Genomic DNA, 15,247 nt, shown 5'->3' on the forward strand with positions numbered 1-15,247 from the left:
CTTAGCGAATCTACTCCAGTGGCTTCTATCTAATAAATTATCACTTAATTCCAAAAAAACTGAAATTGTTATCTTTAAATTAAGTCAAACAGAAATTAAAAAGCACCTGAATTTCAGATTAAGTGGTCAAAAAATAGATACTGTGAATTTTATCAAGTATCTTGGTATCAAAATTGATTCTATTTTAAGTTTTGCATCCCATCTTCAAGACTTAGCACTGAAACTAAGCAGGTCCAACGGTATGTTGGCCAAAGTTCGACATAATCTTAATCTTGAAACGCTTCTTAACATATATCATGTGGTTTTTGAGTCTCATCTTAGATACGCTTGTCAAATATGGGGACAAACCCAATCTCTAACACTTAAAAGATTATCTCACCTCCAAAATAAAGCCCTAAAAATAATCTATTTTCAGCATTTTAACTCTGACCCAAATATTCTCTACTACATATCAAAGATACTTAAGTTAAAAGACCTTATTCAACACTCCAACTGTTTATTTGTTTGGAAACAGCAACATAAAACCTTACCTCCTTCATTTACTGATTTTTTTACTTATAAAAAAAATACTCGTTACCAACTTCGATCAGCTAAAAGCTTCAAATTATCTATACCAAAACATAGAACTGTTTGTTATGGACATGGATCGATTAAATATCAGAGCATATGCACATGGAATAGTCTCCCCTCACAGTTAAAATCTCTCCCTACATTTTCCAAATTCAAAAACAGCGTATTTAATTTTTTATTAAACAAGTATTCTTCCTAATTTCTATGCTACTCTACTGCTAACTATCTACTATCCATCTTAACCTTATTCACTTCAATGCTGGTCTATAACTACTAATAACTAATCTTTTCTAAAATTCTTTTTTACTACTTTCTTCATTTCAATGCTGATTTATTACTACTAATACTTGCTCTTTCTTAACTTTTTCTCAAATTAATATCATTATTCTATTTCCAACTCTCACTATTATAAATATTGCTATTTTTTAATATTGTTATTATTATTATTTTTGCTATTGTTGTTATTTTTACTATTAATATTATTGTTATCATTACTATTATTATCATTATTAATAGAATTGTTATCTTTATCATTTGTATTATTATTGTTTTGATTATTATTACCAATAACTGGAGTTTTTATTATTATTGCCGATTATTATTACCGATACTTATATTACTACATTATTTACAATGTTGTTACTGTATATTATTATAATCTACTTCTCTTTTTTTGCTATATTATAATTAGGTATATAAAATTCTTTATTCTAGATAGATGTATAAAAGAAATTTGAATTATGTCCTAAATTATCAAACTTCTTACTTAATTGTTATTCCAAAAGTTTTTTGTTTAAGAATTGTACTGTTTTAGTTTTTTTTTTTTTTGTGTGTGTATGTGTGTGTGTGTTTTTGTGTGTGCGTTTTGTGTGTTTTTTTTGTGTGTTTTTTTGTGTTTTTTGTTTTTTAGTTTGGTGTTTTAGTTTCTTATTATGGTGTTTACTTAAAATTAGTACTTGTACTATATGTAAATATTCCATGAAATGTAAAATCTATTTCAGAATACATTTAATTTGATAATTTGATAATTAAAAAAAAAAATTTAATATGTCAATTAGAATCTTCTTAATTTTAATTTAAAGATTAAGAAACCAACTAAAAAATGAGTGGTCTTTAATTTTTGGCCACCGCTGTATATATATATATATATATATATATATATATATATATATATATATATATATATATATATATATATATATATATATATATATATATATATATATATATATATACATAAACATATACACATACATTTAAATATATACATATATATATATATATATATATATATATATATATATATATATATATATATATATATATATATACATATATATTATATACACATAAATATATACATATATATATACAAAATGTATGTATACATACATTTTGTATATATATGTATATATATGTATACATTTATATGTATATATATATATATATATATATATATATATATAAATGTATGTGTACATGTATATATATACATATATATACAAAATGTATCCCACATATATACATATACGTGGGATACCAAAAGTATTTTATCAATTTACTAATTATGATAAACCTGAAAGATATAAACATAGAAAGAGACACACATCATCACTCTCTGTAGATATTATAAATTCGCTTTCTCAAAGATTGTTTGGTAATCTTCAATCTGGTTTTACGAATCATCCAAAATGGAAATCTTTAAGCAAGAAGTTGAGATACTGGCTCAAGGGCTTCAAAAATACTGCAATGTTATAAAATCCAAAAGAAGCCAAGTTCTTATAAATCATCATACAAATGAACAAGTCCAATGTATAAGCAACGCGCTTAATATAATGTACATTCCAGCACGACACACCCCATCTGAAGATATCACTGATCTGTCAGATATAACAAACAGTGGAGAAATTGATCAAATCTATTTATTAGAAGAATAAGACCTTCTATCAAATGATCGTCGTCGAAGATATGAGTATATAGAAGAAGTAAAAAAAGGACTAAATGTACCTACTATATTAGTAACTTATTCTCCAGGAAGTAACTTATGTAACCTACAGTGGATTTGGCATACATCTGCTATAGATTTTAATATCTGCTCTTCATTCTAGCCAACCCTTAATTGAAGCAATTAAACTACAAATTCCCAAATATCACTCAAGAGCTATGCGAAAGGCTGCTTTACTCCCTCTGTTAAGAAAAGTATTTTAAGACATATGTACAAAGACCTAGCTTGTGATGTTTCAGCTGCTGAAACATTATCCCAAGCCGAAGTTGATAATCAAGTAGATATATTTTTTGACCTTAAAGATCCTGATCTGATTAACGATTTTCGTAAACTTTATGCTGGTAGACATACACAGTTTGATACTTTTTGGGCTAAAGCAAAAGAATTTCTTGAAGAAGACATCGGGAGTGCTGTAGATGATAGGCGACATTCACAAATTGTGCATTTAGCAAAAGCAGTTTCAGTTAGAGATTACCGAGATCAAGTTGCAGCCAAACTATCTGATGATACCCCTATTCCATATAAATCATATATCCAATTGCAGTTTATGTCAGCTAGAAAAGAAACAAAAACTTCACAGAGGTACACAGAGATTTTGTATGTGAAAAGAATTGTACAGCAAAGACAATGGCGTAAACAACATCCTGATTTTCATTATGCAGCTTGTATATTTCGCTATCAGCGTGAGTTTGCTTTGAAAATAAGGGATGTATCTATGCTAGTTTGTGCTGATGACAAGCATCGGATTAAAGTAGGAGAACCTTTATGTCCAGTAGAGGTCGCCAGGTGCTTGTTCATGGAAAAACGTTGTTTCAGGTTAATGATCATGACTTCACACGGTTCAGTATGATTCCATCAGTGTCACTGGTTGTTGATGTACCAGAAAAAATATCTGAGTCTTGGTATGATGGCCAAGTAAATGTGGCATATAAAGTGCATTTGAGCCTTCTTCTCCAATTAGACATGATGTTGAATTAGCAAATCTTATATCCGAGGCTGCAAAAATAAAGTCGGTTTTGTTTATCTATTCTGATGGTGGTCCTGACCACAGAGTGACCTACATGAGTGTTAAGTTATCTATGATTTCCCTTTTTTTATATCTTGACTATTTGTGTGCTACTCGTACTGCTCCTTATCATTCATATAGAAATCCTGCTGAACGAGCAATGTCAATCTGGAATAAGGGTCTTCAATCATTTGGTGTTGCACGTGATAGAATGGTTGACAGTAGCGAAGAAGCTATACAAATTTATAATTGTGTTGCAAAAATAAGAATAATTGCAGTAAAGCATAATCTTAGCGAAGATATATTGAACTCAATAGAGCCTGTGAAAATATTTCTGAGTAAAATAACTGAAAGATTACAGTTAAAAGACAAGAAGTTTAATGTTATGCAGTCAGCTTCTGAAGAACTTCAAGATGAAGTGTGGAGCTGTTTGAATAAATTAGATTCTGAGTTTAATCTAAGCTCTAGTGAAAAAATCAGTCTGAATTGTTTGACACCAATTTTAAAACAATTTTTAAGTCATTGTTGCCGTCAACGTCACTATTTCATTGAAGTGAAAAAGTGCGGTAATCCAGAATGTGAAATCTGTGGCGGGTTGAAACTTAAAACAGATGAGAGGCAACTGCTTGAGTATGCTCTAGATGGTCTGTGTTTTTCTTTTGGTTCCTTACTGCAGGATGCTGAAATGCCTTAAGGTTTGCAAGGTGTGGTGTTTGTTCGATCAATGAATTGTGGTGAACCAGTTGAACCTTAGTACTACTCAGCTAACTATGTTGACATTTGCGTTTATTGTTCAGCAGACCTACCAATAGCAACACACAAAAAAGACTATTTTCCACAATGTGACGAACGTTGTTCTCAGCCAAATATTCCTCGCAGAACTACTAAGAAAAAGTAATGTATTGCGAACGTGTTTTCTGTGAGCATTATTATATTACAGTATTAGTTATATAGACTGTAATCATATTTTGTAGAGAATATTATAATAATACTTTTATTTATTTGTTATTTTTATGTTAAGAAGAGCAAGGAAGGCGTTTCAAATGTATAATGTTTTTTTTACAAGGTCTTTGAAATGAGTTTTATTTTGTAATAAAACATTGTTTAAAGTTTGCACCACAATTTTATTAAAATTTCATGCTAGAGGTCAATTGTAATTATAGTTCAAGAAATTATGAAATGACGATATTTTGCAAAATATTCAAGAAAATTATTGATTCAAAAGGATGTGGTGGAAGGTCAAAGCCAAGGACCTAATTTTTGAACTTAATGCAAGGCCTAACAACTCTGAAAAAAGTGTAAGAACAAAAAAAGTAAAAAAATACGCAGTAATAGTTCGAGTGACAAGTCCCGTCACGCCTCTATGGTGCACGTTATAATAAAATAAAAACAACCTTATTGTATACAAATAAGTCTTTCAAATTTTTGCGAAACGTATACGACCTAGATCAATACGCATTACTTAGTCGACCTAGATTATTTTAGGTCGCGTACGTAACACGATTAAAACATCTTTATAGGATCATCAGGTCTATTTGAATTCTTATTCTTTGCTGCTTGTTATACCTGATGAGCTTTACTGATTGTTATACCTTACTCGACCTAGATTATTCTAGGTCTAGAACGTAACACGATCAAAACACCTATATAGGCTCATCAAGTCTTATTAAATCAGGTTTATTATACCTATAGTATTATTTTTATAGGTACAGTACTACTATTGCGAATGATCGAACATAATTACCTGAAAACGCTTAAGATTTATTTTTCTTACATGATGCATTTTTTAATGTACACCTTTAAGAGTCTCTCTTAAAAGCTGATTAGCTTTAGGCTGAAGCTTATCACTAAAAATCAATCTGCCGCAATACTGATTTCTATAAGTAAAAATGGTATAAGCCAATTATGTTCTTTATGGTTCATTCAAAGCCCTTTTGGCTATATATTTCTTAGGTATCTACATTATAATAAAACCGCGTTTTTAAAGTTTGATTAATAATTTTTAGTATTAGCTAATATTTAACAAAAATTTATAGTAAAAGTAAAGATATCTTAATACAAAGTGCTTGTTTGGACATTTAAAGGGTTTTATTAATGAAAAAAAAAGAGCAGAATAATTAATATTTTTAACATCCAGCCCATTGAGCACTGGTCGGAAAATTAACCCCAGAACCTAACAGTTTACATATCTATATAAAAAAAAAAAAAATGAAATAATGGATAATGGAAATTTGACACTTGGACTTAATGGTGAAATACTACACTGTGAGTGAAATGACGGTGAAACAAAATCTGGAACAATATCTACATTAGACTCCGTTGGCTTGTTCGCACTTTTTTCATGTAAAAATGCTATTTGATTAAAAAACTTACATTTTGGTAAGTTTGTGGCTGCTGCTCCTGATCTAGTCATACGGTTACGTATATCTAAACATTTTTTTAGTGTGCCTTTCAGATTTTTTAACTTTTTCTGAAGGAAGTCCTCTTTTTTAAAAAATTTCAATACAAGCATTTAATAAAGCTTCCAATAAATCAACGTTAACATTTCTTTCTTTAAACCACTGAATAAACGTGTAACTATTGTCGGCCATTATAATTTTGTTGATTGTGCATATTTGCATATTTCAAAGGTTTTGATTGGCCCTTTCTTGAAGCGAAAAAATTCGCTACAGAAAAAGTAGAAGTCGATCCAACTATTTTGCGAAGAGAAATTATTATTCGCCTTGCGATAAAAAAAATCTTTGTGCGCATGCTCAGAAATATTCTTGGCGAAAATATTCGCTTTGCGCGAATTTATTCGCTCCGTGGAATACTGCCTTGAGGTACCCAATTTTGGGAACGTATTATTTAAGTCGTTGTTCATAATGCTAAAATCAATGAGATTAACGTTTTAAATTAATTAAGTATGTGTTATAGCTGTTGATATTACAAAAGAATTTGCTAGAATTTTCTTTGACCACTGTGAATGTATTAGGCATTCCTATTCAAAAAACGGTTTGCGAGGTGTTTTTATGCTTTCAAACGTAATTCTTTTTTCCTCGTGACTTAATATAGTTGCAACCTTGTTCTCAATTGGCAGCATTGCAAGGAAAAACAAACGTTCATCAACTATTGTTGACCTATTTGAAATACAAAGCTATATGTATTTACTTATAAAGAAGCAAGATTATTTGTAGCGATCTATGAAATATCTTAATTTTATGAAATATCTTAATTTTAACTTGCTAAAGCTCTGCACTTGAAAAATTTTACAATATACAAACAGAGAATTTTCATAACAGAATTTTATAAGACTCTCAGAAATCATAAAATTTTTTGACAAGGATGACCTGTTTAAAACGCTTTTTAACTGATGCAGGTGACAAATAAATGAGTGGCAAAAGAAAATCTGCTTTATAATCAGATTTTCGAGAATCATCAACACTCATAAAATGAACATAAACGACATAATGAATAAATTGTTTTTTTATATTTGTGAGTGCACATATAAAAAAGCCTTTTTAATGCCCAGTGCTTCTTCGACTTAATGCCAATATATATGGGTCAGTAAATCCAGTTTCGATATATTCATAAAGAAATAGGTTTGTTGCTTTTATTTCACTAGCCAATATAAAGAAGGTTTCAAAGAACGAAGAAGCTTACTTGATTTGAAATAAAACGTTGTACCAAATACCCCAATGTATTCTTTCAGCGATTGCATTACTGTCAATTAATATGATAAAAATGTCATTTAAATAACCTTAATCTCATCATTAAAATTGAAATTAGAACTAAGACCAAGTATCGAAATCATAATTCAAAAGTGTAAGATTTTCTCTTAAGATTTGCAATTGCTCTTGAGACATCACAGAATGCAAAATAACCCTTCAAATACAAAAAATAATTTGCTTACACGTACAGGATGTGTCAGGCGTACATAAAAGAAAACTACATTTCCTTTCTCAAATTTTGGAACTAATCAAGAGAGAATACAACCATTATTTACAAGCACGCTTAAAAATTTTTCGAAATAAATTAGTTGAATGTTCTTAAGTTAGGTAACATCCATAAATATAATGCAATGAAATATTAGTCTTCAAAATTGTCAAATTTTTTTAGATAATCTCAATTGATCTCACATCCAAAAACGGACCAATGTTTTACTTTTTAGTAGTCTCCGTTGTTTTGAATCGAATCGCAAATTCCATTTAACACAGTCCAGGATGTATAGTAAAGCTAATGGTAGTGGTTTTCTGGAGTCTAACAGACTATGAAACACTGCTTCAAGTGAACTGCGAAGAAGTTTTACGTTTCTGTGGCATCTCCGTTTTGGTATACTAGATTCTGCCGCTACAACAGTTGCATTCCATATAACTGAATGAATTACTCCGGCCTTATTTCAACATAAATTGATGTTATCAGCCTCATAAAAATTTCATTAAACTTGAAATTTATTAAATATTTTACATAATTTAAAATGTGCTTGGTAAATTTATTCTAAACACCAAAATTACTAATTTCTAAAAGTTTTACCATTTAACGCCGATTTTTGTTTGTAAAAGTTGCTTTTAATATCTGAACTTTTATTTTTTAAATGTGAAATTTAATTTTCACATTTAAAAAAAAAAACTTAAAGTCACATTTTCTTGTTGACATTTTTTTAAGTTTTTTTATACAACTTTCAAATTTTTACAGACTTTCAATAGCAATTTAATTGCAGTTCTACCGGCATAATTGATGAACTCAACTCTGCTTTCATTTCGATATCTTTGAATTATTCTGTACATGTTTTTTTTTTTTTGTTTCCTTTTTTTTGTTGCGATATTTCACCATCCGTAAAATAGCCCGCTCTCGTTTCTTTATCTTTTTAGTATACTTACAAAACAAGTTACTATTTGGTGTGCGTATAATTGATTTTTGTGCCTTTTCAAGCGTACAAAGTTCAAGACTGGAGGAGAAATAAAAACTTAAGACGTAAAACTGTGTGAACAATGTGGATGAAAAGAAAATTAATGGCAAGATTCATTATCTGGATATTCTGAAGCGCACTTATTTTTTCGGTCTAAAAGAATTTCTCACTTTAATAAACCTATTGAATAGGATATACCAGAATGGTCTCTATTTAAATCAGTAAGCATTTTGCTACGCATTTTTAGCACGTTTTCTTTTTCTGTAACCAAAAGCGAAAGGTCTTTCAGAAAGCTTGGTCTTGTCAAGACAGCACTAAAATCTACAATGACTCAAAAATTTCCTAGTTATATCTATTGAGCACGCAAGAGATAACTTTCGATAAATGATTGCTGCTTTACTGGTTGATAACTTTGAAAATGTTACTAATTTGGTTGCAATTTGGATTGGCTGTAATTCTTGTTGGTAATTGCGGACTTACTTGTGGACTGTTCTTCTGAAACTTTAGACTCTTTTTGTTCTGCCTCAGACTCGGATTTTGAAGTTGACGTCATTACTGTTCCTTTAGATGGGTGAATAGTTTTTGAACAAGCAGCCTTCCCAGTTTTATATACGACCTGTCCTGTGCTTTCAATATGAAGATACAACCTTTTGTTCTCACTGCAGAGCCATTCATCATCTTTTTTTTGTGGTGTCAAAAACTTTGAAAAGTTTCTCACTTTGAGACAAAGCTGAATTGTTTGCTGAGAACTTTTAATCAATATCATCTCTTGATTCCACTAGCTACGTTCTACTTGATTTAGCCGTCAAACAGGTTGATCCATTGCTTGACATTCGTACCACTTCAGCTTCTATATTCAAAGTGATTTCCTACATAGCCTCTTCTACAGTTTGTGGCAGGACAACATATCTGTTATATTCTTGCAGAAGTGTTCTCCGGATCTGTCGTCTATACTTTCAAAAACATTCAACAAGTGTTTATCAGAGTCTTGTTTTCCAGCCTGCTGGGAAAGCAGCATCTGTTATCCCTATTTTTAAAAATTCTGTAGAGCAATCTGATTTGTCTAACTACCGTCCCATTAGTCTTCTTCCTATCATAAGCAAGGTTTTTGAATCTTTAACAAACACTAAATCTCTCATCTTGAATCTAATAACTTACTTTCTGATCATCAATATGGATTTCGATCTTGTCGTTCTACAGCTGATTTGCTAGCAGTAATAGCCAATAGGTTTTATTGTGCGTTAGATAGAGGTGGAGAGGTTAAGGCTATCGCTCTTGATATTTCTAAAGTTTTTGATAAAGTTTTGCATGCTCGTCTTTTCCATAAACTTTCTTCTTACTGTTTATCTGGTAACATCTTTAAGGTTATTGAATCCTTCCTTTCGAATCGTAGTATAAAAGTTGTCCTCGATGGACAATCCTTTCCTTTTTATTCTGTAACTTCAGGGGTTCCTCATGGATTAATCCTTGGCCCTATACTCTTTTTAATTTACATTAACATCCTTCCAGATATTCTACTACCATTTATTTTTGTCATGATAAGAAGCCAACACTCTCTGATTGCTTGGAGGGGGCATTTGAGCTTGAAAAGGATTTCACTTCTGCTACAGCATGGGGCTCACAGTGGCTGGTGAACTTTAATTAAGATAAATCTCAACTTTTTTCAGCCAATTGTTATCGCAATAAGATGAGTCATCTACAGTTTATCTTCTAGGATTAACTCTTACTTGGAAACCATATATCAAACTGCAAAATTAGCATCTGCTAAGGTTGCATCTCTTTATCGAGCTCGACGTTTTCTTACTCCAGATTCTATTCTCTATCTCTATAAATCTCAAATCCGGCTTTGTATGGAATACTGTTGTCATATCTGGGGCGGGTCTTCTAATGATGCCCTTTCTCTTTTAGACAAGGTGCAAAAACGCATTGTAAACATAGTTGGACCTGCTCTTGTTGCCAACCTCCAACCATTATCATATTGTCGTAATGTTGCTTCTCTCTCTTTTCTACAAATTCTATAATGGACACTGCTCTAAAGAGCTAGCGTCACTGCTCTAAAGAGCTAGCGTCTTGTTCCATCTACTAAAACTCATTCTCGTGTTACTAGTCATTCAATTAAGTCTCAAACTTTTTCTCTGACTGTTCCTAAGTGCTCCAAAAACTCTTATTTGTCTAGTTTTTTTCCTCGAACATCAGTTCTTTGGAATTCTCCTCCTTCATCTTGCTTTCCTGATTAATATAGTTTGCAATCTTTTAAGTCGTCTGTCAATCGTTATCTTGCTCTACAATCTTTATCTTTTCTCTTCCAGTAACTTCCAACTTTAATTAGTGGTTGCTTGCAGCTTTGTTGGAAGCAAAGATGTCAAAAAAAATAAAAAATAAAAATGAGTTTTCCGTACACCGTAAAGATGCAATTACAAACGTACTTATAAAACCGAAATCGTCTATTTCACCGAATATCGCAGTTAATATTTTTTAAAGGTTTTTAGCTCGAGCATACAAAACTTGTTCAGAACATAACATTTAAGATGAAATTAATTTTCTTATTAAGATTTTTGCTGAAAATGAACACTCCTATAAACAGTATTCAGATATTGCTAAAAATTATAAATACTCCACAAATCCATCTTGTTCTCAAAAAATTGATACCAAAAATCTTGTTATTTTACCATGGGTCCCGAAATTAAGCCTTGTTCTTAGAAAAGAATTTCGTAAATTCGGCGTTAAAACAGTCTTCCGTTATTTAACTCCTCGATCAATATACTTTGTCCAAACAAGTTTAAATTGCCTCCGAATAGTCCAGGAGTGTACCAATTTAATTGCACTTGTGGTGCATGTTATATTGGGTAAACAAGAAAAAAGATTTCCACACGAATTCAAGAACATAAAAATAATGCTACAAAAGCCAACTGGTAAACATCTGGAATAGTAAAATATTCACAATATTGTAATGGTAAAATAAACTGGGAGAACCCTAAAACGATTTCTGTTATTTCAAACAACTTCACAAGAAAAATTAGCCATTGAAATACAACGTATACAATGTTCAAAACCTAAAGAAAACGTTTTATATCGTGACAATGGCAATTTGGTGATGACTCAACATGGAAACCGTTTATTGTAAAATTAAAAAATGTTAAATATCTAACGTTGCAAAAACTTTTGTTTAAAATAGAATCAATATTGCTCGGTTTTTAAGTAATTTTATTATCCACTTGCTTCAGTGCTTTTATTTAATTAGGATCTTTAGTCGGCAAATTAGGACCTTTAGTCGGCTTGTAGGTAAATGTCAAAGAGCAATTACATTTTTTTTATAGTTAGTTGATAAAAAACACATACATCACCCCCAGTAAAATCTCTGCGGAACGGCCATGATTGTTGATGGTTCATACAAGAGCTTTCCCGAATGCATTTTTTACATGGTTAAATTCAGTCGCGCTTTTCTTTTCTTTTCTTTTTTTTTCACCAGATCAAATATACAGTGTTTTTGAGCTTTTTCTTGTAGCAAACTTTTTTGCAATTTTCTCAAGTGCGCTGAGAAAATAGTATTTTCAGAATTATTGTTTTTTTCCTGGCTCAAATCACTAAAATTTTTTCAAGACATCTTTATTACGCAAAAATACAAAACTAATTTTTTGCCCAGTAAAAAAAATAAACAACCGGTAAGCCAATCGTAAGGCTCCTTTTATTCAACAAACAAGAACAGCGCCATACGTGGTTAAAAGTGTGATAATGGATGTTGAGATTATAACAATTAGTTTCCAGTAATGTTGATAAAATTATTTGAAATACAAAACTCTGGGAAATAGAAAAATTTGTACCGTTGGTATTTGTTACCTAAATATCTTTTTATTTATTTATTTTTTTTCAAAAAATGAAGTTTCAATTAATAATTAGAACAAAAACATGTTGAAAGATTTTTTTCCGGAGGTTTGGCCATGGAAGATTTGAGTTTTCCCAGTGGGCACAAAACGTACTTTACACGTTAAAAAGACATTTAATGCGTTTTGATATCTTTTCTAGACGTCTTTAATAGGTTTAGTGCCCGCTGGGTTAGCCCTATAATATACTCTATGTTTATTGTTTTTGTATAAGCACTCTATTCTAATACTTTAATTCTTTTAAAACTATAAGATATATACAGATAAGTAATACATTTTACCTTTCCATGACATAATGTGCCATTCTTTTAAAAATATATATGCAGGAATATTGCTGTGAAAATACATAATATTAATGTTTTACTCTAAAAAAAAAAAAAAAAGAAAGAACTTTAATTTAATGAAATTTAAAGCACTTTTTTTTTATAAAGAGTTTTTAACTACATTTTTATTGCATTTTTTTTTTACTATATTTCTATATATGATTTTAATCAACTCCAAAACCATTTTACATACTTTATGAATATGAAATAAACTTTATCAACAATATTACCAATATCAAAATAATTTTTATATCGTAGATGTTTCCTGTTTGTTTCCTGATTTTTTTTCAAAATACGTATTTTCTAAAACCAACTTTTTTTTTAATTTAAACCTTTTTATGTTGAATTTGTAAAATGTTTAAAGTTTAGAAAGATATAAAAAATCAACAAATTACATTTAAAAGGCTAAAAAAAGTAATTTTTTATTATAAAAACTACAAATTAGTAATAAATTGTATTGTTAAGTAAACTATGTTAATTAAATACCTTATTTAAATATTATTATCATTCAACGTATCAGCTGATTGAGTTAGAGCTATCAAAAAACAATGAAATCAAACTACTTGGAAACTATTGTAACATATAAATATACATTTTCTATTTCATAAAAATTTCTGACTTTTATAAAAAAATGTTTTTGATTGGCTTATAGTTTAAAAGAACCGGTTATCGAATTTTTGTCAGTTAATGTATATAAATTTATATTTACATAATCTTTAAACTATGCTAAACTATAAAAAATATTCTAAATCATATTAGTATTAAATAATTATTGTATTTTTATATTCATTTTATTTGTACAAAAGATTTACCATTTAAAACGATAGTAAACGATAGTAAAAACACATAAACAATATTGTATTGCAACGTTAAATAGTTTGTGTTATAGAACTCGTTGATAACGGAATTAAAAAATAATTATTTTTTTAATCGATTACAACGCACGTTATATTTAAAACTTAATACGCTTAAAAGGTTGTTTTTATTTTGCTATAAAGTTTGCAACAAAATAAAAATGATGTTAAGAAAGTAAAGTCAACATATTGTTTGATCAGCTTGATATTCTATAACTTTAGGTGTTAAAAGGTTATAATGAACAAAATCACTTAAGAAGTATTTAATGTAAAATAAGATATTTATCTTTAAAACTAAAAAATTTATAAAAGTATTAAAAATTTATACGATGGAAAATTACTCAATCAACAAAAAATTTAAAAAGGTGACAAACAATATTGAATAAGGAAATCTTGCAAAAAATTACTCTAATGAGACAACTTAAACAAACCCCGCTAGAGTTATGCTCTATAAAAAATTTTCAACATTTTAAAACTAAACCAAAGTTAATTAACAGATCAAAAGTATTTTTAAAAAGTATTATCAAAAGTATTTTTGGCGTTCAAAAAAACGAAGTTTAAAGAATTTTTCTAGAGAAAAAAAGGGAGAATGATAAACTTTTGATGATTAAACTAAATACAAAATACTTTTAATTAATGAGTTATTTTATTTAGGGGCAATTCTAGAAATATAATAAGGGTGATGGGGAGGGGCGAATCCTTAAAAACTACCGATTGCTTTCTAAAAAAAGGTTTATAGTATATATATATATGTATATATATATGTATATATATATATATATATATATATATATATATATATATATATATATATATATATATATATATACCGCTAATCTAAAAGTGAAGCCATAATAAATTTTGCGCAGTGACGTCAGTTTGTGACAAAAAAAAAAAAAATTTACTTCATTATTAGAATATATCCCATAAAAACATATCTATATGTTTTAAATAAAGTAAATTTTCCAAAAAATTTAATTAAAATTTTATTTCTAGCTAGCCATTCAATATTCAAGCAAGATTGTTTTTTAAGTTTTTGCCACAAAGTGACGTCACATAAGCAAAAATTTTTTGCTTATGTGACGTCAACTTTTTAAATTTAAAAATAAGCCACGTCTTTCATTTGAGGAGCCCATCTGCAAAACATGCTAAGTCACAAAAATAAAAATTTTGAGTTGTTTCTATTTCCACGTTTTATATACTTAAATTTATTATCTACTTAAATATTTAACCAATTAAAAAATGTTTGGTCCTAAAAATGGACAAATGGACAAATATCAATTTCTGTTCATGCGCAACTAAAAGTAGTTTAGTTTTTTGTTTCTCAAAATCATTTTACTCGGACTTAGCGCGTTTTGCAAATGGGCTCCTAATTTTTAATCCAACAAAATATTTTTCAAATTTTTGTTATTTTAAAGATATTTTTTTTTATCTTAAAGTTTAATATAAAGTACGGAAAAGTTACTGAAATTGGAACAACATCTTAATTGGAATACTTGCATTTATTTTGGAAATAAAATGTTTCATAGCTATGTTATGCATTTTTCTAGTAAAAAGGCTTATTTTTTTCGTTTATTTTCTAGAAATTTTGAAAGTTACTCTTAAAAAATGCAGGTGCATCATCAATTTAAATCTTTTATGCACCATTTTCTTTAGATGATCTAATTTTGTGTCCACTCAATTTTGATTGCACCGAGTAAACTAAAATTATCTGAAGTTT

General features: G+C 29.2%; 1 long non-coding RNA gene across 1 annotated transcript in view; it reads right to left on the reverse strand.

Moving 5' to 3' along the window:
• The window catches only part of LOC105848648 (uncharacterized), a 32,928-nt gene extending 20,190 nt beyond the window's left edge, over positions 1-12,738 (reverse strand). Inside the window, exon 1 of the long non-coding RNA XR_010642349.1 lies at positions 12,632-12,738. This is a non-coding gene — a long non-coding RNA (uncharacterized LOC105848648). The remainder of the gene's footprint in view (positions 1-12,631) is intronic.
• Between the last annotated feature and the right edge of the window lie 2,509 nt (positions 12,739-15,247).

Source organism: Hydra vulgaris, chromosome 12, assembly GCF_038396675.1.
Source record: "Hydra vulgaris chromosome 12, alternate assembly HydraT2T_AEP".
Lineage (NCBI taxonomy): Eukaryota > Metazoa > Cnidaria > Hydrozoa > Anthoathecata > Hydridae > Hydra > Hydra vulgaris.